At 39.7% G+C, this 27451-nt stretch overlaps 1 protein-coding gene and 1 pseudogene across 1 annotated transcript in view; both read left to right on the top strand.

Annotated features, from left to right (window-relative positions):
- The window catches only part of NCKAP5 (NCK associated protein 5), a 971300-nt gene that overhangs the window by 208630 nt on the left and 735219 nt on the right, over positions 1-27451 (top strand). The window lies entirely within an intron of this gene.
- Positions 25269-26669, top strand: LOC141567897 (N-acetyllactosaminide alpha-1,3-galactosyltransferase pseudogene; annotated as a pseudogene).

The raw sequence follows: 27451 nt of genomic DNA, 5'->3' as shown, positions 1-27451 counted from the left end.
GGTGGTGGACATGTCTGGTCGGGCACAGTGACCTTCCCTAGCTGCACCCAACTTTGCACTGCCACTTGGTGAGATATTTATAAGATCACATGACTTCTTCAGGTAGAGGAACTTAAGCTGAAATAAATACAAAGTGATTTGTCAGATTGACCAGTGTAGAGGTCATTAATGACCTTCACTTTGGAAAGAAACGCATGAGATTCTGATAGCCATGAGCTGAGTCACATGTGCCTTAAACACTGGCTCTCTCCTTGTGACTTCTAGGCAACAACAAGATTTCTGATCACTCCCTGCTCTTCCAGTCCAGGAAAGAGTTGTCAGAGAGAGGTACTTAATCTAGCAATTCCTTTGTAAAGTGATTGTAGATTCATACAACTGGATTATATATTAAATCAGCAATAGTTAAGAGCCATGGAATCAGAACTTTTAAAGCAGGAAATGCCTTCTTCTTTTCATGTATTATCTCATGGATTGTATCTAACAACCCTGTGAGGTTGACATGAGTATTCCTATTTTATAGATGAGGAAACTGAGGCTCGCAGGAGTTAAATTATTTTTGTTCTTGGTCATATAACTAGTGACAGAACCTGGGAAAGAAACTATGCCTGATGTTGCAAATCCACTACTTTTTTGAGCCTGTTATGTTAGCTTCAGGGACCATGAGCAGGGCACATATTGTATTACGGACACTATAGGACAGAACTGCAAATCACCGGCACAGATCCTTTCCACAGGAACCTACAGACGTGCTGGCAGCAACTTGCATTATGGAGCACTGTCTTTATATGGTGCCCACTTTACAACCCCCCCATAAGATCAGGGCTAGTGCCATCATCCCATTTGACGGTGGATGTTGAGAAACTAGTTTAAAATTAGTGAGTGGTGGCTCTGGAATTAGAATAAACATCTTTCCTGGCTCTGGAGCCCATATTTTAACTTACGGCCTCTCCAGAGATGACATGGATGTACATGCGAAAAACAGCTAGACCCCATGTCCCGCGCTGGTGGAACAGGGCGCATGCAGAGCTGTAGAATCAGAATGAGAGTTGGCTCAGAGGGAGGAGCTAGCATTCTGGCCTGGAATAGCTAGGAAGGCTTTACAAAAATTCCTCAGAGAGTGAGAGTTCCCGAGGAAAGTGACATAGAGAAGAAATGGAAAAATAGCCCTCCTACAGTATGAGCAATAAAAATGCACGAGAAAGATTTAAGCACATTTACAGAGAAACACATTAAATGTTCACAAGCCCTTATGAACAGACATAAAAAATTGCAGACCCTAGTGTGGCAAACAATATGTCCAACTCCTCACCTAATAGGCCCTATTGGGGGAAGTGACTACATTGTCTCTTGTTTCCACCTTAGCCCGGCCCATTTGGCTTTAGCTATATTGGTCATCTTGAAGCTCTTAGACTATGCTCACATCTCAGAGCAAAAGCTTGTTAACCCTTCACAGCTTGTCAGAACTCCCTCCCTCATATTATAGGGACCTCTGTTCAAATGCCACCGCCCAGGGAGCCTTCCCTGACTGCTCTACCTAAAATAGCTCATGCCAGGCACTCAAGAACCCCAGCTCCTGCAATATTTTCATTTAGAGCCATTATCATTACCTGACATTAATTACATGCTTATTTATGTGTGTATTATCCATCTCCCATGTCATGTGGCAAATTCCGCAAGTGTAGCTTTTTATTACTATTTCTCTGGTGCCTAAAACAGGACCTGGCTGGCATGTCATAAACGTCCAATATGTATTGAATGCATGCATACGTGCATGGATATCGAACAATAAAGATAAGACATCTTAGGTGAATGTGAGATGAGTTTGAGCATTTCTCATGTTCTCTGTCTCTCAACATCATATTCTTTTCTCATTTCCCCAATTTAGGGTTTCCCTGGTTTCTTCTGGTTCTTCTGGAAAGCAAGCAGGTCTATTTTTAGATCTCTCCTTGAGGAACCCTCATAGCTTTTAACAGAACCATAAAACAGATTGTGAACTCAGCCAGTACAAAGCAGACAGCCAGAACCTGAGTCCACAAAGAAGACTTGGCTACAAAGCAAATTTCCTTGGAATCAGGCACCAGGGAAACTGGTAGACAACCCTGCTGGTTCTGTTTTCTTGGGGCCAGCAGCCTGGGTCTGACTGGTGGTGCACCGTACGTTAATACTGAATGATGCTACGTAAGGTGCCTCTTTCTCCCAGTGCCCTCACCTGACTTTCCTTCTGAGCACATCTAGTCTCTGGCTCCAGACCTTGTCTACACTTTGCTCACAGTGCAGAACGTGCTCTGTGCTGTGGAGGTGGCATTTTGAATATTTGTTGGGACCTTTTGCCTTTTCCATTTGTGGTTCTTCCTCTGTCCCACCTAGCTCCATTTGCTCAGAGATGCTCTTAGATTCAGTCGTAGCCTTGGTGATTCTCTTAAGACTTCTCTGTACACACCATTGTTGCTGTGGGGCAGGTCTTAATTGCTCACTCAATAGGCCCAAGGAGTCTAAAGACAGTGTTGATGGGACTCACCTGTGTTGCTGTCTGGACCAGCTTTGGAATCACCTGGGAATAGATGCTCCCTCAGTATTCTAGAGAAACTACTGTGTTTCCCTGAAAATAAGTTCTACCCTGAAAATAAGCCCCAGTTAAGATCGTCAGCCAGACAGACACATTTAGTACCTTATGATGATGTCCTATGAAGATGACATGACTGTATTTGAATCAATGTAGATTGTTGTACATGACCAAATAAGACGTCCCCTGAAAATATGCCCTAAAGCATCTTTTGGAGCAAAAATTAATATAAGACCTGGTCTATACTTTGGGGGAAACACGGTAGTATCACCATAATTACTCTCCATGGCCCAGTTTTGGCCTGGCTGGACACCTGTGACGTAGATAGACACTACGTAGGAAATGGGAGTAGGGGCTGCTGCCACATTTGGGGTGTAGTCATTGATGCCAAGCAGAGGAGCTTTGTCATGAGTGCTCCTAACTGGGACATTAGGGAAACTGCTATGTCAAAAAGGAAAAGATAACCAAGGGGATGTCCTTGCCCATTTATAGGACTGCTTCTCTGTCGCTGAGACACGATGGCTCGTATTCTTCTAACATTCTGAGACTTTCTCTCAACGTTCACCACAGCCATCTTTACCTAGCTGCCTGGAAATCTCCCCTTTGGAGCCTGGCTGCTTTCCTGTGTGAAATCAAAATCATAGGTTTAAAGAGTTGGTTATCATCGTTTCCTCCACTTAGATTGAATCTCTGGGTTGCTGGGCGTTCTGGTTTCCTTGGTAGGTCCTTAGGCATATCTTTGCTGCCACATCCATTTCAAATTGATGGTTTCAGCATCCAGGGCCTTGGACAGATTTGCTCAGTGCCCAGCCCCAAAAAACACAACCACAACCACAACAACAAAGCCACATTTTGTATGTTATTTCTTTGTACTGAGATTTAGATCGTTTGGGATCTACTTTTAAAATACAGATAAGTAATTACCTGGACAAATGAAATGAAGGGGTTGAACTAAATGTTGTATAAGTTCTCTTGCTGTTTTAAAATTGTATGGTTTGATTTTGCTGTAAGAAGGCATGTCGATATACGTTGGAAGTGAAAATTCTGAGAAACTATAGTTCCATCAAAGCCTTGCTTTCATGCAGGAATGCTCATGACTCCTTCTGGACAGATGACTGTCTATTCTCCCAATTCTGCCAGGAAAGATCCCCCTCTGTAACCCATTTTCAAGTTTTATCTCCCTGAATATTAACTGTCTCCTCAGAATGTTCTCTCAGTTAAGATGATTTGTCCTCTGGGGGCCTTTCAGATGATCTAAGCCCATGTCTGCAGACTCACATGAACATACGATCCTCACTTCAGATAAACACATAATGCCTGTGGTTTCCATTTATTGTTGGCTGATTTCTCAGCACGATTCCACCGTAGAAGAACCAGAGGAAATACCCAAAATGAAGATGTGCTACGTCCCTTTCCTTGATGGCAGGGGTGAGGTGTAAGGGGATCACTCTGCCTGTTTAGGCTGGATGTAGACATTTTTGTTTGTTGCCCTGGGGAACTAACTAAAAACTGGAGTCCAATTTTTAAATGTTTAGGTTCACTCACGAGGTGGTGCACATCAGGGGCTTAAAGACTGACTTTTAAAGCCTGACTTTTGCCTGCTTGAGAGAGCTTTGCTCAGTGTGTGATCAACTGGTACTTGACAATCTCAGGCTAGGTTTTTTTGTTTTTTGTTTTTGGGTTGTTTTTTTTTTTTTGTTTTTTTTTTTATCAAAGATGATAGGGTGATGCAGACAGTTGAAGGGCCTGGAGGATAAAGAAACAAAAACAAAACAAAACATTTTTCCAAGCTCATCAAATAAAACACTCCATAAAAATAATTTTAACAAATGATAGTAGATAATGCATATTGCGTGTTTCTTCTGTGTCATGCACTTTGATAACTACATTTAAAACTCTTAACTTCATTTCTGTCTCCATTTTGGGAAACTAAGGAAAAAGCAACAACTGAAGTTCAGAGAAATATTAAGACATTTCCAAAGGTAATGAATCTGGTACTCAGCGGAGCTGAGAACGCAGGTCTGTCTGACTCCGGTACCCTCTCTCTTTAGCCACATGCTACATGGCCTGTAGTGACCAAACATTCTGCCATCTTGACTTGGTGAGCTCTGGGAAGGAAACTTTAGGTGGGCACCATAGAAGATGGGAGGGCATTTTGTAGTAGTGGATCTCTGATAATTGGATCATGTGGTTTTCTGGGTGCTACTGCTATAGCGTGGGTGCTGAGGACATCTTTCTCACCATCCACTTGAAAAGCCCTCCTAGGTTGAGGGAGAGAGGTGCCCATGAAGCTGAATATGCTTCAGTTTGCCTCATCTTCCAATCCCTTTGCCTCATCTCCAATGCCCTTCTGTAGGGAACTGGAACTTAAATATTTGGAGGGTAAATCCAGTGTTCCTCTCAACTCCTCTACTGTCCAATAGCCTGCACTCTCTGTACTTTCATATACTATAACATTTTCAGAACTAGAGGGTATTTTTAGAGACTGACTAGCCTATTTTTCTCTACCCTCTTCCCATTTTATAAAATAAACGTGGAGATGTTCAGGGGCATACCCAAGAAAGCATGGCTAATTAACATCAGAGTTAACAAAAACCTTAATTTTTATAATTCCCACTACAGTGCCCTTTTCACACCACCATATCCCTTCTTAGAGGCAGCCTTTTCAAATCCTGTCCTTTCTTTCTTTCCTTCCTGCTTATTTTAAATTTCTCATTGTTTAAAAGTATCTCCTCCCTGCTCTTTCTACTCCTCTTTAGTGTTCTCATTTTTCCCTTCATTGTGTCTATGACTCTTCCTGTGCTATTTTTGAAGGTACATTGATGTTGAATAATGTCCATTCCTATATCCAGTGCTAGTTAATATTTTCTTTGTGGTGGGGAGGGAAGTATGAAAGAAATGTGGGCTATGAACAGCTGTTACTGAGTTCTCCAAACAGGAAAGTACCCTGGGCTATTTTTAAGCCGTGCTTTCAAAGATGCACGACTGGGTACTGCCTCTCACCCCTGCAGCACGATGGGCTGTGTTTTCCAAGGTGCAGTTCAGAAAAGCTGTGGTGATTGTTTCTTCAAGGGTTTGTCTCCACCAAAGAGAGTTCCAGCCAATGACTGCCCTTGTGAAAAAGTGTGGGAAGACTGAGTTACAGGAAACATAATGACTTATTGAATGAAGTGGTGTCCATCAATGATTCTAATGAATAGATTACTAATTGTTTTTATTGAGAACAAAAACAATAAGGGGCTCTTCATCATGCTGGACCCTATTTAGCTGGATCAAAATGCTTGCTGAGAGGAAATGATATTTTTAAGAATCCACTACTCAACCAGTTATAGAATCTAAATTTCTGATACAAAATGAGGTCAATTCAACTGGTTGAACCCAAGTTCTGTTATTCACCTGTGTTGAATGTTAACCCATCTGTAGGCTCTGATTTGGTTTGAGACTGTATGTTCAGAAAGTTTTATATTTAAAATTTCAGATAAACACGAGGGATTGCCAATAATGTACCTCAGATGACGAAACAAATGCTTGTCATCATTGTTATGTGGCTACCTTCATATTGTTGGAGTTGGAGTTTCCATCCCCCTCAAAATAATAAAAATGATGATGATGGTGATGCTCCTGTTGAAAACAATCATTGTCATCATCATCATCATCATCATCGTCTTCATCATTATAATGAAAAATTTCAAATGCAATTAAACTGAGAACTGAGGGGTCTTGCCTAAGATCTTTTTTCTTTAAAAACAAACAAGTAAAGAAGACATGGCATCTACCTACTTTGCCATCTAGTATAGTCACTGGCAACTCAGCTTTCTGAGAAAGAATGCAATGGACTTTTATAGGATGATCAGAGACTAACTGTCGTCTATTCTCGTCTATGTAATCTAGTCTATGTATTCTCTGTCATGCCATCTATTCTTTTTGGACTTTGTCACTACCAGTGTTTACATAGCCCTTTGGTATAGACACAGACTTGTGGTCTGTGTGTGTGCACACATGTGTATATTCATGTATATGCACAGACACTTATGCGTCTTTGCCGGTTAGCTACATGATTTGGAAGTGATTCTCTCAACACCATCAATCCATAGTTTTCTTCTCTCATATGGGCAGTTGACATCATACATCATCTCTTTTGCTTCACAGAGTTGTTGGGTACATCATATGTGGCAACTGACATGAAGACACCTTTGAAAGCTACAAGGGCTACTCCAGTATAAAGTAATAGTTCATTAATGGAATTTGTTAATTTGAGGCTAATCCCCCTACCCTAGTATTCAGCAAATAGGGTACCACAGAAGATATTTCCTATCACTGCTGAAAAAATTTGACCAAGCTGTCCACATACCTTTGGGTTTGGGTTCCTTTACAATCTACCCATGCTTGAGAGAAGAGCCAGTGTTAATAGTTTATTCTGTGGTCATGATATACTTTTCCTAAGTGAAGCTAATGGGCCTAAATTTATGACTTTGACCTTTGTAATAGTTCCTATCCAAGTGATAACACTGACACTGGGGCCACGTCTCTTTAGTCTCTAAAGTTTGGAGACCTTATTGATTTTCTTGGAAGATGTTTATATAATTCTGCAAGCAAATGTGGATATGAGGTGTGATCACAAATTATGGTGAATGGGTAAATTTTAAAAAAATATTACAGTAAAAGACACAGTGCCATTAATCCCCCTCCCCCAAAAAAAATAAAACAACACTTCCCCTTGCTTCAAACACACTTATCTCATCATCCTAGCCACCTTCTGAAGTAATTCTGGAAGTCCTCTTTTATGAGTGTCTTTAGTTGCGTTTTCATGGCTGCCTTGATGTCCTGAATCGATTCAAAACATTTTCCTTTCATGGTTATTTTGACTTTGGGGAAGAAGCAGAAGTCACATGATGCCAGATCTAGTGAATGAGGTGGATGAGAACATACCATAATTTTTTTTCTTAATTTTATTGGGTAAGTGTGTTTTTTCATCAGCTCCAAGTCCAGTAGCTGTTTTCAGTCTATTTGCAGGGGGTGCAGCACACCATCCCATGCAGGAATTGAACCAGCAACCTTGTTGTTAACAGCAACAGCGCGCACTCTGACCAGCTGAGCCGTCCGGCTGCCCACCAGCAGCTCAATGGCAGCTCAGCTCAAGTCATTGTCTTCAATCTAGTTGTGGAGGGCGCAGTTCAGTGGACCATGTGGGAATCGAACCAGCAACCTTGTTGTTAAGAGCACGCACTCTAACCAGTTGAGCTAACTGGCTGCCCCATAATGTTTTTATTCGACATAAATTGCTGTACCAGAAGCCGTGTGTGACACAGAGCCTTTCCATTGTGATCACAAAATATGGTGAATGCTACTGCCGAGTGCCACAATGGAAAGGCAGGGATCTTCAGTACAGGAAGCAGCGTGTCAAACCTTAGTAACAATGTGTGATAGGTTTCAACTTGTTCGGTGAAGTCAGTCGGGTATGAGTTATGGTAGAGAGAAGGTGTGTTTTGAAGGATGCCATAAATCATCCTCCATCATGACAATGCTCCATGTCACACATCGCTTCTGGTACAACAATTTCTGTCAAATAAACACATCACAGTGTGTCCTCATCTACCTTATTCACCAGATCCGGCACCGTGCAACTTCTGGCTCTTCCCCAAAGTCAAAATAATTCAGGACTTCAAGGCAGCCATTACAGCACAACTAAAGACACTCACGAAAGAGGACTTCCAGAACTGCTTCAGAAAGTGGCAAGAACAATAGGATGAATATTTAAAGCGAGGGAGAGTATTTTAAAGGGTATTAATGGCAATGTGTCTTTTACTGTAATTTTTTATTATTATTTAAACATTCACTGTATTGTTTGATCACACCTTGTACTTCCTCAAAAATATGGTCATCTATAAGCTGCCAAAAGTTCCATGGTAATGGGTAGATCAGTCCATTTGGAGAATTCTTGGGATACACCAGCCATATGCCATTCAACACTTCAGTGAGTTAGAGGGCCAGTTGTGCTGTCTAGGGGAGGAACGATTCCAGGCTAAATGGTTCCTTTAGAGTACAGGAATCACAGCAAACAAAATGACCTATCATTTTTTCCTCCATGGAAATAATATCAATGTTATTACATACTTATTTATTGTTTGTTCAATATTTGTCTTTTTTTCTTATGAGTATATTGTTTGTGGTCAGGGAGCCTGTTTGTCTCATTCCTTATTTTCACTCAGCATGAAGCTCATTAAGTGGCTCATTGAAGGCCTCCATGAGGGAGTAAATGGATGATGGAATGATAGACGTATACAACATCAAGCCAGAAAGGGTTTCATTTCTTCAATTAGCAGATGAAGAAACAAAACCACAGAATGTAATGATTTTGTACATTGTGTTGGTGGCAGTGTTGAAACTACTATCTAGATTTCTTAACTCAGTCTACAGTTCCTTTTATGGTATTATACTCCTATTAGGATTATAATCTACCCTTTCATATCATTTTAAGTGTAGCTTCTTGGTTCTAGGGCATACATTAGGGAGGTATGGACAAAGGCGTCTTTTCCCTGCATTAGGGATTCGGACTTGTCAACTCGGCGGCAGCACCAGGTGGTCCAGTGGAAGGATTTACTCACTATCAGGATGTTGGAGCGCCAGCAGTGAACTCTTCCTGCCTCGAAATTCCTAGAAGCAAAGCACAACCACATGAAGACAGGAAAGAAGCCAGGTGGTCTCCTGGTCCTTTTCAGCCTTCTGACTCAATCCTGAGGATTCAGCCAGGGTAGACATAACTCCCCATCTCCCCCTGAGGCCTGTCCTTTTAGAGGTGCAGTTCTGACAGAACAGCAATCAGATATATAGCAAAAAAGGGTCAGGAGACTGACTGGTGGGCAAATTGGTCATTTGAAGGTCTCTCTAAACTTTTTTGAAGGACTCTTCCAAAACGGAGGATTTGGACAAAATTAAAGCCAAATGATTCTCCATCCAGGCTTTTCTTCCAAAACATAAATCCAAAGGAAATTAATATAATAAAATTATAATCGCAGGCCCTAAAATTTTAACTGCTAGAGTGACATTTAATGTTCAGACTCGAGACTCTAGCCATGGCTTTCAAACTTGGCCAAATATCAGAATCGCCAGGGAAACTCAGTCTACCTGCCAAAGATTCTGCTTCAGTAGTTTTAGGATGGGACCCAGGAATCTTCTTTGTTATTAATAGCACTGTGGTGATTCTAGTGATGGACTACATTTGGAAGCCACCATTCTAGAAAATTTCCAAATGGCAAGTTCTATTTTTGAACCCATTGTTCAAAACTAAGCTCATTGTTCAAAAACAAGCCTGTTGTTCTGGATTCTATTTTAGGGGATAAAAGGCTCACATTTAAATTATATATATATATATATATATATATATATATATATATATATATATATCCCCAAAGTTCCCAAAAAGTTACTAATGTCTAGTAAAATGCTGGATTTTTCTTAGCATTATTTATTTTATAAACCTAGCAGAGTGTGAAATACACACACCCATTTAGGGCTGGGAGAATCTTGGCCTCATTTGCAAGTTTCTCAGTGAGTGGGTTTTTATGATCTTGGCATTTGGTCAGCTAGACTTAGACTGCTCCTGTGTGGAGAGAATGCTGAGAGCCAAGGAGTTTCAACTTTGTCTCAACAATTCTTTAGTGGCATTTATGTAAAACATTAACTTATGAGATAGACTTAGACATCTGGAGAAATCATGACAGTAAAAGATAACAGATTAAGAATTAACAAGCACCAGATGCCCTATAATAATGTAGATTTTTGATTTGCAATTTCAGATGCTGGTTTTAGAAACATGGACACTTTTTAAGGCTACACTTATGCCTTTGGAGCCACTCAGCAATTATAATGATAGATTAGAGATAGGGGCAAAGAAAGATGATAGATAGATAGATAGATAGATAGATAGATAGATAGATAGATAGACTTGTACTTAATAGGAATCTAACCCATTTATTTGACATGAAAATGGAAAGTGGTATTATTTAGTGTATAGATAGTGTCTTGGGAAACCACTTGCATCTGTTTACAAATTCCTCACCTGGAGAAGTAGAAAATAATTTGTGTTTTCCTCCAAGGATTACTTAATCACATGAGTGGACCTTAAGTGAGAAATAACAACAGGTGATGATTTCGGAGAGGTGGTAGATGAGCTAATAGAGAAGGTATAAAATCCCCTGGAGTCTTAGTCTTAGATGCCCAGGCGGTTATCAAGGAAACTCTGGATTTTAGCACTTCATCATGCCAGGTGTGGGCATTGGCAGAAACACCATGGGTCACTTGCAGGATGACTGTACAGCCCATCCATAATGTTAGTTTTCCAAGAGCCATTTGATAATACTATTAATGTTTCAAAATGTCTTGCCATCTAGAGCAATAACCACACTGATCGTCAGCAAGCTTTCTATACTTTCATATGTGCAGAAATTCCCTTCTATTATATAACACTATAATGTGGGTCCTCTTAAAATCAGTTAGGGTGGTAAGGAACATAAATAGATTCCAGCTGGTACAAGTGAAGCAAGGGAGTTATTACAAGAGTGGAGGATAGGTCAGCATCAGAGTAAAAGCTGAATAATTTACCCTGGAAAGGTAAGAGGGCAGACTGGGAAACTCAACGTGAAGAGCTGTCTTAACTTGGGTTTTCCCCAAGGCAGAGCATAAGCCAATGGTTTGGAACAGGCGGTTCATTTGGGAACTGAATCCAGGGGCTAAGAGTAAGGGAAAAGCAAGAATGAATCAGAGAAGAAGGGGAAAACCATTTAAAGGTGCATTATTGAAATGGCCACCACTGTGGGTAGCTGGTGGTCAGTCTGTCTGGCACCTTCTGAAGAGCAGTATCACCTACTCAAGAGATTGAAGGGACGTCACTAGTCGTGTAACCTCTGTGGGGTTAACTCCCTTTTACTTTCAGTGTTCTGCATGTCTGAGTGTGCCCTTGTGCCAGTGGCTGTAGCTACAGCATTAGTGAAACTCCAGAACAGAATGACGGTAGGACAAACAGCCAAGGAAAAACAAAAATAGAGTGCTATTACCAAAAGATGGAGGAACACTGACTGAGTCAAGCAAACCAATAGATATTCTTTCGGTGATGCTGGAGGGTGGTGTGTGTGTGTGTGTGTGTGTGTGTGTGTGTGAGAGAGAGAGAGAGAGAGAGAGAGAGAGAGAGAGAGAGAGAGAGAGACAGAGACAGAGAGACAGAGACAGAGAGAGACAGAGAGAGCGAGAGAGAACTTTATTACAACCTGGTAAGTTACTCATATTCACTGAGGCTTTCATCAATGCTGTTCCTTCTCCATTTGTCCAAATCTTACCTACCCCAAGACCCACATCTTCCACTAAGTCTTTCAGAGTAATTTATTCCTTACCAGTGTGTTCCTTTCTCTAAAGTTTTATCACAGTGTCACTACCACCCAGCTTAAACTTCAATTGTCCTCTAGGTCTTTAATGTTTAATCCAGTTCTTTTCCATGGTAGAGAAACATGAGATGTAACAGTAGCCAGAACAGTTAAAATTATTATTCTACAATGTATTGGTTATGCTATGTTCCCTTGGATAATCACTCCTTATACGTTGGTTACTTCATCAGTATGATGAGTATAGTAGTAATCACCTTATAAGTTCGCAAGGAGTACATCAAAGTGAACTGTGAAGTAACTGAATAAATGTTAGACATTGAATAATTAGTTGCTCCTCTGCTTTGATAACAAAGACCATGCCTTATACTTCTTTTGAATATTCCCCTAAAAAGTTGGTTCAGAATTCGTTCTCACTAGGGCTCAGGAATACTTGTTGATTATTCATATAAACTCAACTGTTGACAACTTTGTGCCAGAGGTTGCAAACTCTTGTGATCCATGGGGCATGTCCCTTAATGATGTGTTTGACCGTTATACATTTAAGAACTGAATTTTAAAGGCCAACAATTTAACAAACTAGATATTTCATTTAAAAATGTAAATTGCTGCTTCTCTTGAAATATTTGGCTCACACTTCTGCGGTACAATTCATTGGACCTAGTACCAGCTCCCCGCTTTAGACAAGGCATGGATTTTCCAGTTTGCCGCCCTCAGCACACCTTCACAAAATCTTAGGCCAGGAGTTCTTTAAACATTTCTAGTGTAAAGCCTGAACCTTATGCATTTGTGTTTAAGACTTCGTCTTCTTCATGAGGGTAGAAAAGAGATGAAAATTTGCAATGCATTTTAGTTGACTATAGTGAGAGCCGTGAAACCACTGTCTTACCTTAAATATTTGCTGGTGTATGTGTTTGCAGTATTTATTGAGCATAATTATTAGAGCAACTGCATGAGCCGTGGCGGTTTACATAGTGCTCTGGCAGACAATAATTTTTATGAACTTCACCCACAGTTTTGCCTATTGAGATTGCAGGGCAGGTGGCATGATTATCCGCATTTAATGATAAGAAACCAAGCCTCAGAGAAATGAATAGAAAGGCTCAAGTGCCCAGTGCCAGGAAATGGTTGAGTTACTGACTCCAAATCCAGGTTTGTTTCTTTTGAAGAACATTTTAAAGAAAGCAAAGGTCATTGCCCTTGAGGAGTTCATTATTAAGAGAGGTTTCTTAGAAAACTGTAAGGAACCATGTCAAGGAGAGGTGTTGGGAATGCCTGTGTATGTAATAGTGCAAAAGTAGGGATAAAGTGCCGGGGCCTTGCTGGCATGATTGCAGCCAGGTGACATTCATGGTGATGGATATGAGAGAGAAAGGGAGTTGGAAGCCAGATACTGAACTTTTGATTCTTTTTGCAGGGGCCCATATTTTCCCTTTATTTTTAAAGGTACAATGTAGACCCCATGAGAAACTGAAAAATAGGAGAATGTTTATGGAAAACACTGCCATGTAAAGGTCCTGTACAACTCAGTACTTAAGTGGAAGATATGTAAAAGTCACACGCAGGGCATCAGTAGTCACTTGGTTTTCCTGGAAGAGAAAGAGCAGAATGTCCAACCTGAAATAAATAAGCCAAGAAGGTGTTATCAAAAGGAGAAGGTACAGCTCTCCAATTGCATGCTGAGGGCAATGGTCAGAGTCCATTGACCTTGAACCTGTAGTAGAAGTAGCCAACTAGTTAGGTCACTAGGCTTGGACACCTGGACTCAAGGTCAAAGCTCCCTTCTCCATTCCGCTCTTCTGAGAAAGTAAAATTAGGGTCATATTGCTCAATAGCTTTGGAAAAAGTGTTTAATTGCTGCCCAGGATAGTTCAGATCAACCTTATGTTTTCTCCATAAGGGAGATATATAATTAAAACTCTGCTTTGTGGAAGAGTCTTGAAGCTATGCAATGAAAGAGGAAGGAAGGAAAGGTTGCCCGGAGCAAGACTGGGCAGATTCTATTGTGGTAGCCTGGAAATTTCAAATGGGGGACCGTGGCATGAATTCTAGCCTGACATCTAGCTCATGATGGGAAAGTGTTCAGAAAGAGGTAATTATAACAGCATCATCAGCACTACCTTATTGATTTAGGTACTATATATGGGAGGATCCGGGAAATCAGATGTATTTTCATAAAGAAAATATTAATTCGTAATATAAAAATCAATGTGCTCTATAAGAGCATGAAGGCTATTCAGTGTGAATGGGGGAAGGCAAACTCAAGATGGATGGCTCTATTTAAACATTTTAAAATATAATTTTACCTGTTAATTTCATTTTTTCCCCTTTTATACTGATTAATATCATTGGCTCTAAGGGAAGAAAGAATGAAGAGTAAATTAAAAGTGTGGAGATTAGCTCCTCTACTAAAATGTGAAGGCACAGAAGGCATTGTATGGGGTTGCCCCCTGCTGCCTGGTGACCCGTCCACCACTGACAAGGGCTCTGAAAGCTGAAGAATCTTGTCAGCAGAATTGAATCAGCATGAGCCTCTCCAATGCAAGGGCACCCCAATTAGAATTGATGAACCTTGGTTAATAAAAAGCCTTACAGGTTATATGAAGTTATATTTTATAACTGAAGAAAACCACAGTTATTGTAAAGTGTTTTTCCTTCATGCTTTAATGCTTAGTAAAAGATGAAAGGGAAACCTGACTTTGCATTCCACTAGGCAATGAGTGTTATTTTTGCTGAAAGAATGAATCAAAGGGCACTGTTGACGATACCTTTTTCTTACTGGGAAAAGACCTTCAGGGCTCCAGAAACTCTCTGGTTAAATTCAATCTTAGTTTTATATTTGATGGCTCTCAAATCACACGTGGGTTAAGGAGACTGGACAACTCCAGGAGTAAAAAGAAAGTCATGGATGGAAGATAAAGAATTTTTGGGTTTGACTTCCTCGCTGTCAGGCACAGTAGAGAATTTTTTTGTTTCTTTTTGTTTTGTTTTGTTTTGTTTCGGATGAAATAGGTGGGAGACAGCTGGCTCTTGGGTTGATGTATACATGTTCCCATTTCTAAATGCTGTGATTAATTGCACGCATGTGACAGATTACCTGGAGTTATGACAAGGGAATGCTGAGGCTTTTAGTCATTGTCATCCATCACACCCATCATATCCCTCTTGAAAGACAGGCCGAGATAATGCTGCTTGATCCAAATATCCCAGCGTTTATGTTAGATTACGTGGACCAACATTTTTTTTGGACATCTGTTGAAAGCATGGCTGAAATCTGGATGTTTCATTGTGGGAAATCTAGCATGTCACTGAGGAAGTACAAACAAAGGGACTCATGACATGTGTGACAAAATACTATATGCCCTGTCATAAAAAGGAGAGTTTGCCTTCATTTGTTCATTCAGTTAATCTTTCTTCTTTTGGCCCTTCAAATATTTGTTGGGCACACTACATTTGGAAATAAAAGAATCATAAGACCTAGGTTTTCCTCTTGAGCTTCTTACTTTGTGGTGGGAGTAACACTTATGTAAATAGCTTAATTGAAATGAATGCTTTCATATAAATGTTAACAAAGTGCCATAGGAACAGAAAGGACAGTGCTACTCACCCTGTATGTGTGTGTACACATGAATGTGTGCATTGAGGAACAGATATTGGGCTCAGTTATGAGAAGACCAACTTGCAAATTTATGGACAATGGGTTAAATTCAGCCAGCATATGGTTTCATGGTTTCAGATCCATTGCCAATATCTAAGAATCTGGAGATTTTGCTTAGAAATCTGGAATTCTGGCTTTTTTTGAAAAAAATCTAACCTCCCTTGGCAATAGCCTCAGGAGGATAATAGATAGGAAGTCGCTAGAGGCTGCTTCCTTATACAGAACTCTTTTCCGTTGCCATTTTCTCACTTTATGAATTTTTCCTACCTACTTGGTGTAGATACATATTTGAGTTGTAACTTTGCAGTAGTTGTTTGCCAGTAGGAAGAGCAAACTTGGGTATGAGTGAGGCTTTTCAGGCAGCCATATACAATGAGGGGCAAAGCTGAAAGCAGATGGGAACTGAGCACAGTTGGCAGTTTTAGTATAGCAGGAAAGTAATTTTCACTGGACCAATTCTGCAAAGTAAAGGTGGAAGAGTAAGCTGAGTCCAGATTTTAAAATGTGCATAGTTAGAAACTTAAATATGATCTTATACACTAATGGTTTTCAAAGTGTGGTTTCCCCAGACTCTTAGCATCAGCATCACCTGGGAACTTGTTAGAAAGGCCAGTTCTCTGGTCCTACCCCAGACCTAGTGAATGAGAGACTCTGGAGGGTGGACCCAGAAATCTCTGGTTTAACAAGCTCACCAGGTGATTTTGAAGCATGCTAAAGTTTGACAATGCTATAAGTTATATGTATATGTATATGTATATGTATATACACATATATGTGTATATCTATATGTATATATATACATACACACACACACATATATATACATATATACACATATATACATATACATACATATATATATATTAAAAAATCTAGTAAAGTTTTAATTTGGGGAGCTTTGTTTAAGATTAGACTGGTTGCAGTGGTGAGAAATTGTTAGTATGGAAACCAATTAGCAGACAATGATCATCTAAGCAAAAGATGATAAAGGCCTGGATTAAGCCAGTGGCCATGTGGGAGCCAGTGAGAGAAGCAACCCAAGGTGTGAAAGAGATTTCTAGGGCAGCACTGAGGAAGACTTGAGATCTATTGGATGTGGAGGAAAGAGAGAGGAGATTCCAAGTGTAGTTGCTAACCTAAGACATTGGATGGATGGGGGTGCCATTACCTGAGAATGTCCACCCAGAGGGTACAACAATTTCTAGGAGAAGTTAGTGTCTAGTATCTGGGAAAATCTTTGAGGATACAGTGGGGATTACTTGGTATATTTTTGCTGGGTTAATAGACATATGTCTGGGGTTCTGGAGAATAATTTGGGAAGTGAGACCTTGATTATAGATGAGCTCATCTAGGGGAGAAGAGAAATGTGAAAAGAGGATAATTCATGAAACCAAAGAGAATCCCAATTGTTAAAGGATAGTTGGTGGAAGAGGAACTTATAAAAGGGAGAAGGAACAATAATCAATCCTTACAAAATAACCAAAGGACTGAAAATCCATGTGCACAAAGATGTCCCTCACAGGACTTTTCAAATGAGAAAAACAAAAAGCCACACTAATGTTTGATAGCAAGATAATTGATAAGAAATCTAAAGGAAAATTATACAGGCATTAGAAATGATAGTTATAAATCCCATAATATTTATGACATCATGAAAATAAGTAAAATTTAAAAGTATGTATTATTTGTGTAGAAGGTGATCACAGCTATGTAAAATTACATATAAAAAGGGTAGTTTGGTGCATTAAAATGGTAGAAGTAAGACCGTTTAGATGGTGAAATTGTGGTTGACTTTATCTTTGCTCTCAGAATTTTTTTATGTTGCTATATTACAGTTATTTCTAGAAGTTTATTCAATTTCTTTATCGTGAAAAGTAAGTTGAAGTAAGGAGGAAACAATAAAATTTTATCACCAGCTACATTCCAAACTAAAGCATAACTTATGGTCTTAAAGTCTGAGACTTAAGAAAGATAACTTTGAAGGGGATGCAGGCAAGGCTTACATCATGTCCTGGGTGTCGTAGTGGCAGCCTGATTACGTAAGGGATAGCAGGACGGCAGATGGCTAGCCGTAAGGGAAGAGGAGTAGTATCTTATCAGTGGTACTTTAGGGAAAGGTTGACAAATGAGGAGTTTAACCTATGATGAAAAAACATTAGAGGAACCCACGTCATCTGTATAACTGATACATCAATGGTCCTGATAAAACTCTTTCAGGTCATCAAAGGTGGAATTTTCTGAACGTTTATACCTTAACAAGCACAGCTTGAGTCTCCCCCTGCCTGGAAGCTTTTCCCTTCCAGCCCAGGTTTTTACTTCCCCTGATTTTAGAACCAGGTAATGACACTAGCACTAGGTTCCTTTCAAAGGCAGACTGAATTTGAAACAACTGAATAACTAGAAAGAAACGCCATTTCTTCTAAGGAAGAGGATTGGCAAGATTGAAGGCTGGTCACGTAGACCAGGTGTTTCATGAAGGGCTTTTTGCTGTCTTGTTCTTTTCAGGATGAGTCCCATGGGTTAAGGAGAATGCAAAGCTTTGGTGAACTTCAATAACTATGACTATCCTAATAGTACTTAGAGTCCTTTGTTTGACAACAAAGGAAAAATGCACTGAAATGCTGAGAGAATGTCACTGCAGTGAAAATACTTTTATTGAAAACAAGGCATAAAATCAAAAACACAAATACGTTTTATTGGTTACAGGAAATTAGATGATTTTATAATTGGATCTTAGGTAATCCTATGGTAAAATTGAAAATTCTCCCAAAGAGAGTCCTCCAAAACACCACGTTATGTCCATCTTTGTAACTTTTGGAAAAGGAGATGGCAGAGGTAGTGGTGTATATGGCTGTTATTGATAAAATTCCAAAACCAAGGAGATGATACAAGGGTGAGTCTTGATACACTGAAATATTACTGGGAAGATGCCATGAAGGGAGGTATGGAAGGTTATTGAAGTCTATAGAAGATAGTCCTGTTGGGGGCCAAACTGCCAAGTGTTGCTGGCTGTCCAAGCAACCTGCTAAGGAAGGAAGAGCCTGGGCTTGGAGCCAATAGACCCGAGTCTACATTCTGAATCAGTCCCCTACATCTCTGATTCTGTTTCTTCACCAATAAAATCTTCATCATCATAATGCCTGCCTTGGTAGTAAAGATGAAAGGGAATATTGAGGAAAAATGCCTTCCACACTACAAAGTGTTGTACAAAAGTTTATTCACATTTTTTTTTGAGTTATCTACCTTGGATTTTACATTAGTTCATTTTATACAGATTCTTTCAGAATATTGTATTTCTATATTCCTGCTCAGAATAACTTGTTTGTTGAGCCTGTGAGATATTCCCAGAAGCCCCCAAGGTCTCAGGTAAACTGCCAGGTGAGCAGACCAAAGCATGGTTTGACCCAGAACCCACTGATGGGGCATTGGGAAATGTGGGCTCAACACTGTGTAGTCACTCCACATGACGATGCTGGGCTGAAATCCCCAAGATTGGTCCATTGGGATGCTCACTGAAATATATGGTTAACAGGAGGAAGAGATTGGATCATAAATCTCTGGAAGTAAGCCTTCTGAGGTAATATCTGATGCAGGAACCTCAAGGGAAACTAAATTCTTTAATCGATTGAAAACCTGCCTCACAAAAGCTTTTAAACATTTAAATACCATCATATAAATCAAGTTAGAAATACCCCACCAAGGAATAAAGGAGTTCTTGCCATGTAAAATATTAATTTATCTTTTCAAGGCAGAACAAACACTTTATTTAGAAGGAAGTGGGCAGGAGGTGGTGAAGAGAGCAGAAAATGTGGAATAAATTCCTAGCATTGATAGTGAATGCCCATTTAAATGTCTCAGGTCTTTGGGTTTTTTCCCCTGCTGAGAAGTGGGGTCCCTTGAAGTCATTTTCATGTCTTTGATTCCATATTCCATATTCCACGGCAATTGTTCCCAACTATTTATTGGAAAATGATCTACAATTGAACAATTGACTTCAGCCTGGAATTTAATAGATATGTTCCTGGAATTGCAAAGGAATGTTTGGAGTGATATTGGATTTTAATGAATCACAAAAGGGCAAACATCTACCTCATGGCCATTTCTTCATTTGCTACAATGTTCATGCGTTAGGAGTAAGACTGAAGCCAGCCTGGAAGACTACCAGAAAGGAAACTATATGATTAGCAAAGTTAAAACCTGATTTGCATCTAAAAAATGTAGTGTGTGCTCATTTATGTGCAAATGTAATGGAAAAAGGCTGTAGGTAAAGTGGCTAAAGCCTAAACAAAATAAACACTTAATTTTCTTTTATTGTACACTGTGACTATTAATAATATTATGGTACCAAGTCAGAAACATTAAGCCAAGCAGGGGAGCAATAAATGTTCCTAGACCGTGCACCACTGTTGATATTAGCAACTAATCGCTCCAGAGTTCACATAAAATGCAGATGGAAGTACAAAGAAGATATTCGATGAAGTCAGCAGTGGCTGCGAGCTGTTCACAGGTGAAACCAATAACTCAAGGGCCAGCTCAGCAGGGGCAGAGCCTGGGGAAGATAGCAAGAAAAGAGCTTTGTAAATCATGGCTTTCTAGCGTGTCTGTACCTATTGACATATGGATGTTCTTAAGCTTGTAAGGTTCTCGGTCTTAATTCAACTGGCAATATTGTTTGAGAATTCGCAAAGCTCTTTATTATTTGATCATTACCATAACTCACTGAGAGGGATAAGATGGCTATTGTTCTTCACATTTTACAGATGAAGAAGTCAGAGTTTTGAGTATGGTCACACAACAGGTAAGACTTAGTAGTGAAACTCTAAGGTTGTAATTTCAGCTCTCATATTCTTTTGATGATTTTCCTTAAATCATATATATATGTACATTATCTCTCTCTCTCTCTCTATATATATATATCTATATCTATATATGCATATATATATATATAGAGAGAGAGATAATATACATATATATGTATATAATATATATGTCTATCTGTCTGTCTGTCATGTAAAATGGTGTTTGGGACTTCCATTTCTGATGCTATCTAAGACCAGAAACCCCAAACAATCTTCCCAATAATAAAGTTAAAATGCTGGTTAAAACAAACAAACAAACAAACAAACACACAAACTCCCACAATTTTAAATGATTTCAAAGCTGGTACAAGAGCAAGGAGTCTGTAGAAGTCAAAAATTAAGTAACAACAAGAAATCGGAGGAAAGTGGGCACCAAGACACTTTGAGGGTACCTACCAATCCATTAGCTTCCACTCTGATGGCTTCGTGGTGTGATGTAACCTGCAGAGAAAGCCCAGGAACCAGGAAGGTGAAACCAAAAAGGGCTGCAATCTCAGAGTGGTGAGAGCTGGACATAAGTTCACTGCCCAGAAGAGATCAACAAGGAATAATTCAGTTAAAAATTATTTAGGATTGGTGGGCAAAAGCAAATACATCCCTTCCCTAGAAAAATGCGACTTCAACCTGGGCTTCAAAGCCTTCCTACAAGTAATATCCCATAGAACATAGAACTTAGAGTTCAAATTACAAAATACAAAAGGAAACGTGGCATAATAAGTGAAAAACAGGATAAATAGTAGAGAGCCGAATCAGACTTGTAGAGACTTTGCTGTTGGCTATATTGGGCACATAATATAAAATCTTTGTTTCCTGTTGTGTTTGAGATGGCTAGCTAGTCATAAAATTAATTTTCATCCAATCCAGGGTAATAGAAGTATAGGGTACATGACTACCTAGCTTGGCTCTGTTTCCCAGCTACTTTTGCAGTCAGGTGTGGCCATGTAGTCAAGTTCTCACACACACATGGAGTATGAACAGAAGTGATGTGTATTGATGCCCCCTCTTGCCACTTCTCACTTGGCAGGAGCCCAGATGGGCGACAACCCAGCTTTAACCATATACATGCTGACAGTGTCCTACAGGGTGGAGAAGCAATGTCTTAGATGGGATCTGGGTGTCTGAATGGGCTGAACCATTCACTTTGAGACCTGGTAAAAGATACACACCTCCTGATTCTTGAGGTCTCTGTATTGTATTGTATTGTATTGTATTGTATTGTATTGTATTGTATTGTTGAAGCTCTAGCTTTACCCATCAATACATATCAGTTAAAAAATAAAAAGGCTTGAAAATATAATCAACCCCCCAAAGATATTATTTAAAAACCAAGGAGATTTGAAAAAGAACAAAATAGAAGTTCTAGGAAAAATGGCTGATTTCCATTCAATTTAGTCAACTCATAAAATACAAGATAATGTAGGTAAATGGAAAAAGTTACCCATATTTCCACCTTCCAAAGATACATCATGTTTACATTTGGAGCTTTTTCCTTCAAATGCACACAGCGCGAAGATTGCTGAAGACCAGGACTCCTAGTCCTCTCTGCATTCACTGGCCCCCATCCCATCTTCATTTAGCTGCAGTGAAATTTAGTGCTTTGTGTTGTTGTGCATAGAGAACATCACTTACATTTTCTCTGGACCATCAGAAGAGTCATTTATGCTTCCTCTTTTTAAAACTCAATGTGGGAAAACAGTTAATAGGTTTTCTTTTCTTTTCTTTTTTTTTTTTTTTTTTTTTTTTTACTATTTCTAAAGAGATAGCTTTGTTTTTCTCTAACATTATAAATAATATATTGATGATTTAGCTTAAATATTGTGAATTATATATTTTGGCTTAATTTTGAAATGTTATTGAGACTAAATATTAGGTACTTTATAAAGAAGATATTTTAAGTAGAAAAATGTCTACAAGATACGGATGTTTTTCCTTAATGAAAATCTTGTGTTTTTTTTGTTTTTTTGTTTTTTCAAAATTAAACGTTTTAGCAATTATTAATATATTTTGGAGCTATTTCTGCTCCAAAGGAAAATATAAACTATAAAATTTATACATGACAATTCCAGTTAAAGTGAAGGGACTTTTCTTTCATGCTTTTATAATCATAATACGCATCTGCTCATGTTAAGTGTTATTCTAGTAAATGAGCTCAATTATTCTATTCTAAAAAGTGTAAATTAAATTTTAAATTTATTTAAAGCTGCAACATGATGTATATTGGTGGATATTTCTGAACTCCCTTTGATACTTAGTAGTAATGAGATATTTACAGCAAAACCAGTGTTAGAATATATTGCTGAACTAGGTAATATACATAAAATTAAAATATAGTGGCCTTCCTCTTAAGATTTATTCTGCCATTAATCCTAAAATCAGGTAGCTCTCAGTAGACCTCAGCAATACAATAATTCATTAATGGATCTATTTCAGCTCTACGTGTCATTCAGCTTGGTAAGTGAGCAATTTAGAACTTCTGCTGAATATCAAAGCAGATAACTAGGAATGGAACCATATTGGGTGGTAAATATGTATGAGCTAATTTCCCTGTTAGGTTTGAAGGGTAAAAAGAGCAAAATGCAGTTAGTGGGCTCTTATTTATCCATCCAATGGGGACAGAGTACATACAATCTAAAATCATAAAACTAAACATTAGACAAATGGCACTTTATCCTATCTGCTGATTGACTGGTAAAGGAAAAATGAACTGATGTGAGTTTCATCTTTTCTCCTTTTCTGTGTAAGTCTTATTCTTTCATGTACTTTCTAGTGTTTTAAATGATGAAACAGACATAATTCTGCACTCTATATTTGAAGCAAAAAAAAGTTTATTCTATATAGACCTATGCACATTTGAATAATATTTTGTATAAAAGTGATTCCTAATGAAAATGTAAGGTTTACATTCCTGACAATATATGTTAGATACTCATTATTACATATTTGTAGCTCTGTGTGCCTTTAAAAAGTCAGTAACAGAGGCCAACTGGGCCATTCCACTTTTTGAGGATTCCAGTGCATTAAAGAATGTACAGATGCCAAACAGGAAAACTGTGATGCATTACAAATTTTCCATTGAACAACTAATGTTAAATCATTCATGTAGTATTTTTTCAATATTTACAGTGTCTCTCACCATCCATAAGTATAGTTTCACTTGGAGATAACACCAGAACTCTAAATGTGAAGCTATTGATGGAGAGGGGAACTGGATTAAATGACCCCCACCTCTCTGTGATAAGGCCCTAGAGGACCCCTATAAAAATGTCCTCACATAAGCTAGGGAGACAAATTGTCAGTCCACGAAGCCTTGGGCTTTGCTTAGACTCACATCTCAATATGACAGAAATGTGCACATGTACATGGAGTCTGGCCTTGTGAGGAAAAATTCTAAGAGAATTCTCCCTTAGTCAGATGCCAAGTGCTGCAGTGGCTGTTGACCAGGCCTTTGTGTTATTCTTCTTCTCATGTGCTTAGCACTCGAGAGGAAAAAACACAGATCTACAGAAAGTTCCAGCAAAGCTGGCACAGTCCATAACAAGCCAAAGACGAAATACATGTATATTTAGATTTCATAAGTCAGGAAATGACTCCAGTTTTCCTTAGGTGAAGTTTATGGCAGTCATAGGAAGCCATTTTAATGATTTTCCAATTTGACATCTATGTTGCAGATGAAATTCTCTGTAGGCAGCCGATAATTTCCCCATCTCAATTTAACAACATTGATGAACTGGCCATTTAAATAGGTTGTGCCTGTGTTCTCAGATCCTGAGTTGTTTTTTTTGTTTGGTTTTTTTTTTCCCCTCAAACCAGCCTCCTCTTTGGCGTATCAGTCCCTTCCCTTGCAATGCTTGTTGTATCCAGGAGTGATATTTTTCATAAATTTTCTGAAGGAGAACAAATAACAATAACCAAAAGATTGTATTTCCCTGAGGTGGGCTTATTTTCCCCTGCGGTAGGTTTATCAGAGGTGACACTGAGAAGCTAAAGGACTCGGTGTGCCATTGTGGATTTAGAAGGTATGCATGGTGTGTGGATAGAGACTGGGCCATGTCCCATTCCACACTCCATCTGTTTTGATCTCACGACAGCCAAAGTTGCAGTGGCCCTTCTGCTTCTCACTGGCTCTGCACGTCTGAAATGTCTAGATGCCTAGTTCATAATGTTACTCACATTTTAAAATTGACCTTGATGCTTAGGATATGGCCTTCTAAAATTGTGGGGAGGGCAAGATGGGAACTTTCATGGGAGCAAGGAACTTTGCTCTTACTGTTGAACTCCATGATTAACACTAGCTCCCTCTCCTCTGCCCTGGCAACTAGTAGTTTTCACTAATCCAATAAATGTGACTCTAGCTAGTACCTGTCTGTACCTAGTCCAGTGGCAATGGATGGGCCCATTCCAACCTCAAAAAATTCTCTTTAACTCTGTTTGTTTAGCTTAAACTGAGCAAATCTTTGCTGATGCTCATGGAGCTCAGAATTTTTAAGGTAGCTACCCAGCATGGCTGCATATACCAGTAGAGCTCATAACAGATTTATTGGCTGCAGTGTGAGGAAACAGAGGCCTGACATCAAGACTGAGCATAGGGAATGATGAGGAAAGGACATACATGCTCACACACTAATTTAAGCAAAGGAAACGGGACAAAATCCTATTTAGTTTTTGTCCTAGCACAATTGTCAGAAGTTTCAAGGATATCATTTTCTTTCTGTAACCAATGATTTTGTAGAGCATGGAAAAAATTGGAAAAATAATTTGGATTGAGTTACATGCTTAATTAAAAAAAAGAAAACAACAACAACAAAAAAACCAGGATGGAGTTCTGGGCAGCCCCCCAGAGCGCAGGCGGTACACCCCACCCGGCTCAGGTGGAGGCTGCGCGATTGCTGTCCCGACAGCCAAGGGCGCTGCTGAGGCCGGGAGCAGAGGCGCTGTCCAGCCCCGAGTGAGCCCAGCTTCTGCGATCAGGAGTTGGACCACAGAACCTTCCCTTCCTCCCAGCCCTTCCTCCTTCTGCAGAACGAAGCTCAATAGAACTTTGTGGTTTTGCGTTTTACTGAGGGGAAAGAAGCAGATGATGAGGAGAACATAATGTCAAAAGAAAAGTGATTCTGTCAATGCTGGTTGTCTAAACTGTAATTGTATTTCGGGAATATATCGACAGCCCAAAAGGCTCTTTCCTGTGGATGTATCACTCAAAAAACTTAGAACTTGATGACAACGGCAGTCAGAAAGGCTGGTGGTTTCTGAGGTGGTTTAAGAATGGAACCCACAATCACCAAGGGGAAGAAGATACAGACAAAGACAAGGGACAACAGAAGGAAGACAATGAACAGGAGCTTCAGCTGTCGGACTGGTTTCATCCACAGAAATGCCCAGGGGTTGTGACAGTGACCGGATGGAAGGCGCCAGTTGTGTGGGAAGGCACTTACAACAGAGCCATCTTATAAAATTACTGTGGCAAACAGGAAATTACCATGGGTTAGGCGGGTTTTGCTACCGGAAGGTACATTGCGCATTACTTGGAGGAGCTCTTAACATCTGCGAACAGGCACTTCATGGCTGGCCACAAAGTCCTGTTTTACATCACAGTGGAATGACGTGTCCAGGTTGCCTTTGATAGAGTTAGGTCCTCTGGGTTCCTTCAGAGTGTTTGAGATCCAGCCTGAGAAGAGGGGGCAGGACATCAGCATGACATGAAGACCTTTGGGGAGCACATCGTGACTGACATCTAGCACGAGGTCAACTTCCTCTTCTTCATGGATGTGGGCCAGCTCTTCCAGGACACCTTTGGGGTAGAGACATTGGGCCAGTCGTGGCTCAGCATCAGGCCTGGTGGTACAAGGTACATCCTAACAAGGTATCAGAGGCAGAAGGCATCCACAGCATGAGAGGCGGAAGGCGTCCACAGCATACATTCCGTTGGGCCAGGAGGATTTTTATTATCATGGGGCCGTTTTTGGAGGAACCCCCATTCAGGTCCTAAACATCACCAGGAGTGCTTCAAGGGACTCCTCCAGGACAAGAAAAATGACAGAGAAGCCAGGTGGCATGACGAAAGCCACCTAAACAAGTATGTCCTTCTCAACAAACCCACTAAAATCTTATCCCCAGAATATTGCTGGGATTATCATATAGGCTTGCCTTCAGGTATTAAGACTGTCTAGATAGCTTGGCAGACAAAAGAATATTATTTGGTTAGAAATAAAATCTGACTTTAGATTTTGCCAGTAGCTTTTTGAATTTGAGAGGATTATTCTGGCTACTATCTCAGAAAAGTAATACTTAAATTTAACTTAAAAAAAAATTAATGGAACACTAACCCAGCAAGTACAATCTATTCCTCCTTGTAACTTTGAGCCTTGTGGTACGGGAGAATGAACCTATGGTAATCAGGTGTGCATTCCCAGTGATTTTGTGTCTATTCATGGTTTGGGGGAAAAACTATCAGCTGAACCACCCTCCCAATTTTTTTTTTAAATTTTTTTTTTGGGGGGTCACAGGCAAAGGAAAAACCAGGAAAACTCTGCATATGCTAGATAATGTACTATAGGAAAGGGTGCTAATGGAAGTGTTCGGCAACAAGATACAATTGTGGGGAGTTCCCCTGATTTCAGTATTTTCTTGTCTTTGCTGAGTCTGCAGCAACACAGACTTGCTTTGCAGCAGAACTCTTATTGAGGACACAGTTTACCTTGGCAATCCTTGAATGATTTCAATAACAGATTGCTTCTGGCCATTTGTAGTCCATGTGCTTTTCTCTCTGAGTGTTGTTGGGCTTCTGGTGGAAGATTGGTGGAGATTCTCAGTGGATATCATGAATGTTTAGAGTCACAGGGAATCTGAATGGGCCAGCAAGTGCTCAGGAAGTGAAAATAAAGCCTCAAAGTGAGTTTGCCATTAAATAGCGAAGAGAGAGTAGAAAGAGTGGGAGCAGTGCCACCTCAGAGGAAGTGGGGTTGGTGCTTAAATGCAGCATGGCTCCAGGTGTTGAATG

Source organism: Rhinolophus sinicus, linkage group LG01, assembly GCF_036562045.2.
Source record: "Rhinolophus sinicus isolate RSC01 linkage group LG01, ASM3656204v1, whole genome shotgun sequence".
Classification (NCBI taxonomy): domain Eukaryota; kingdom Metazoa; phylum Chordata; class Mammalia; order Chiroptera; family Rhinolophidae; genus Rhinolophus; species Rhinolophus sinicus.
This window is presented reverse-complemented; position numbering and strand designations above follow the sequence as displayed.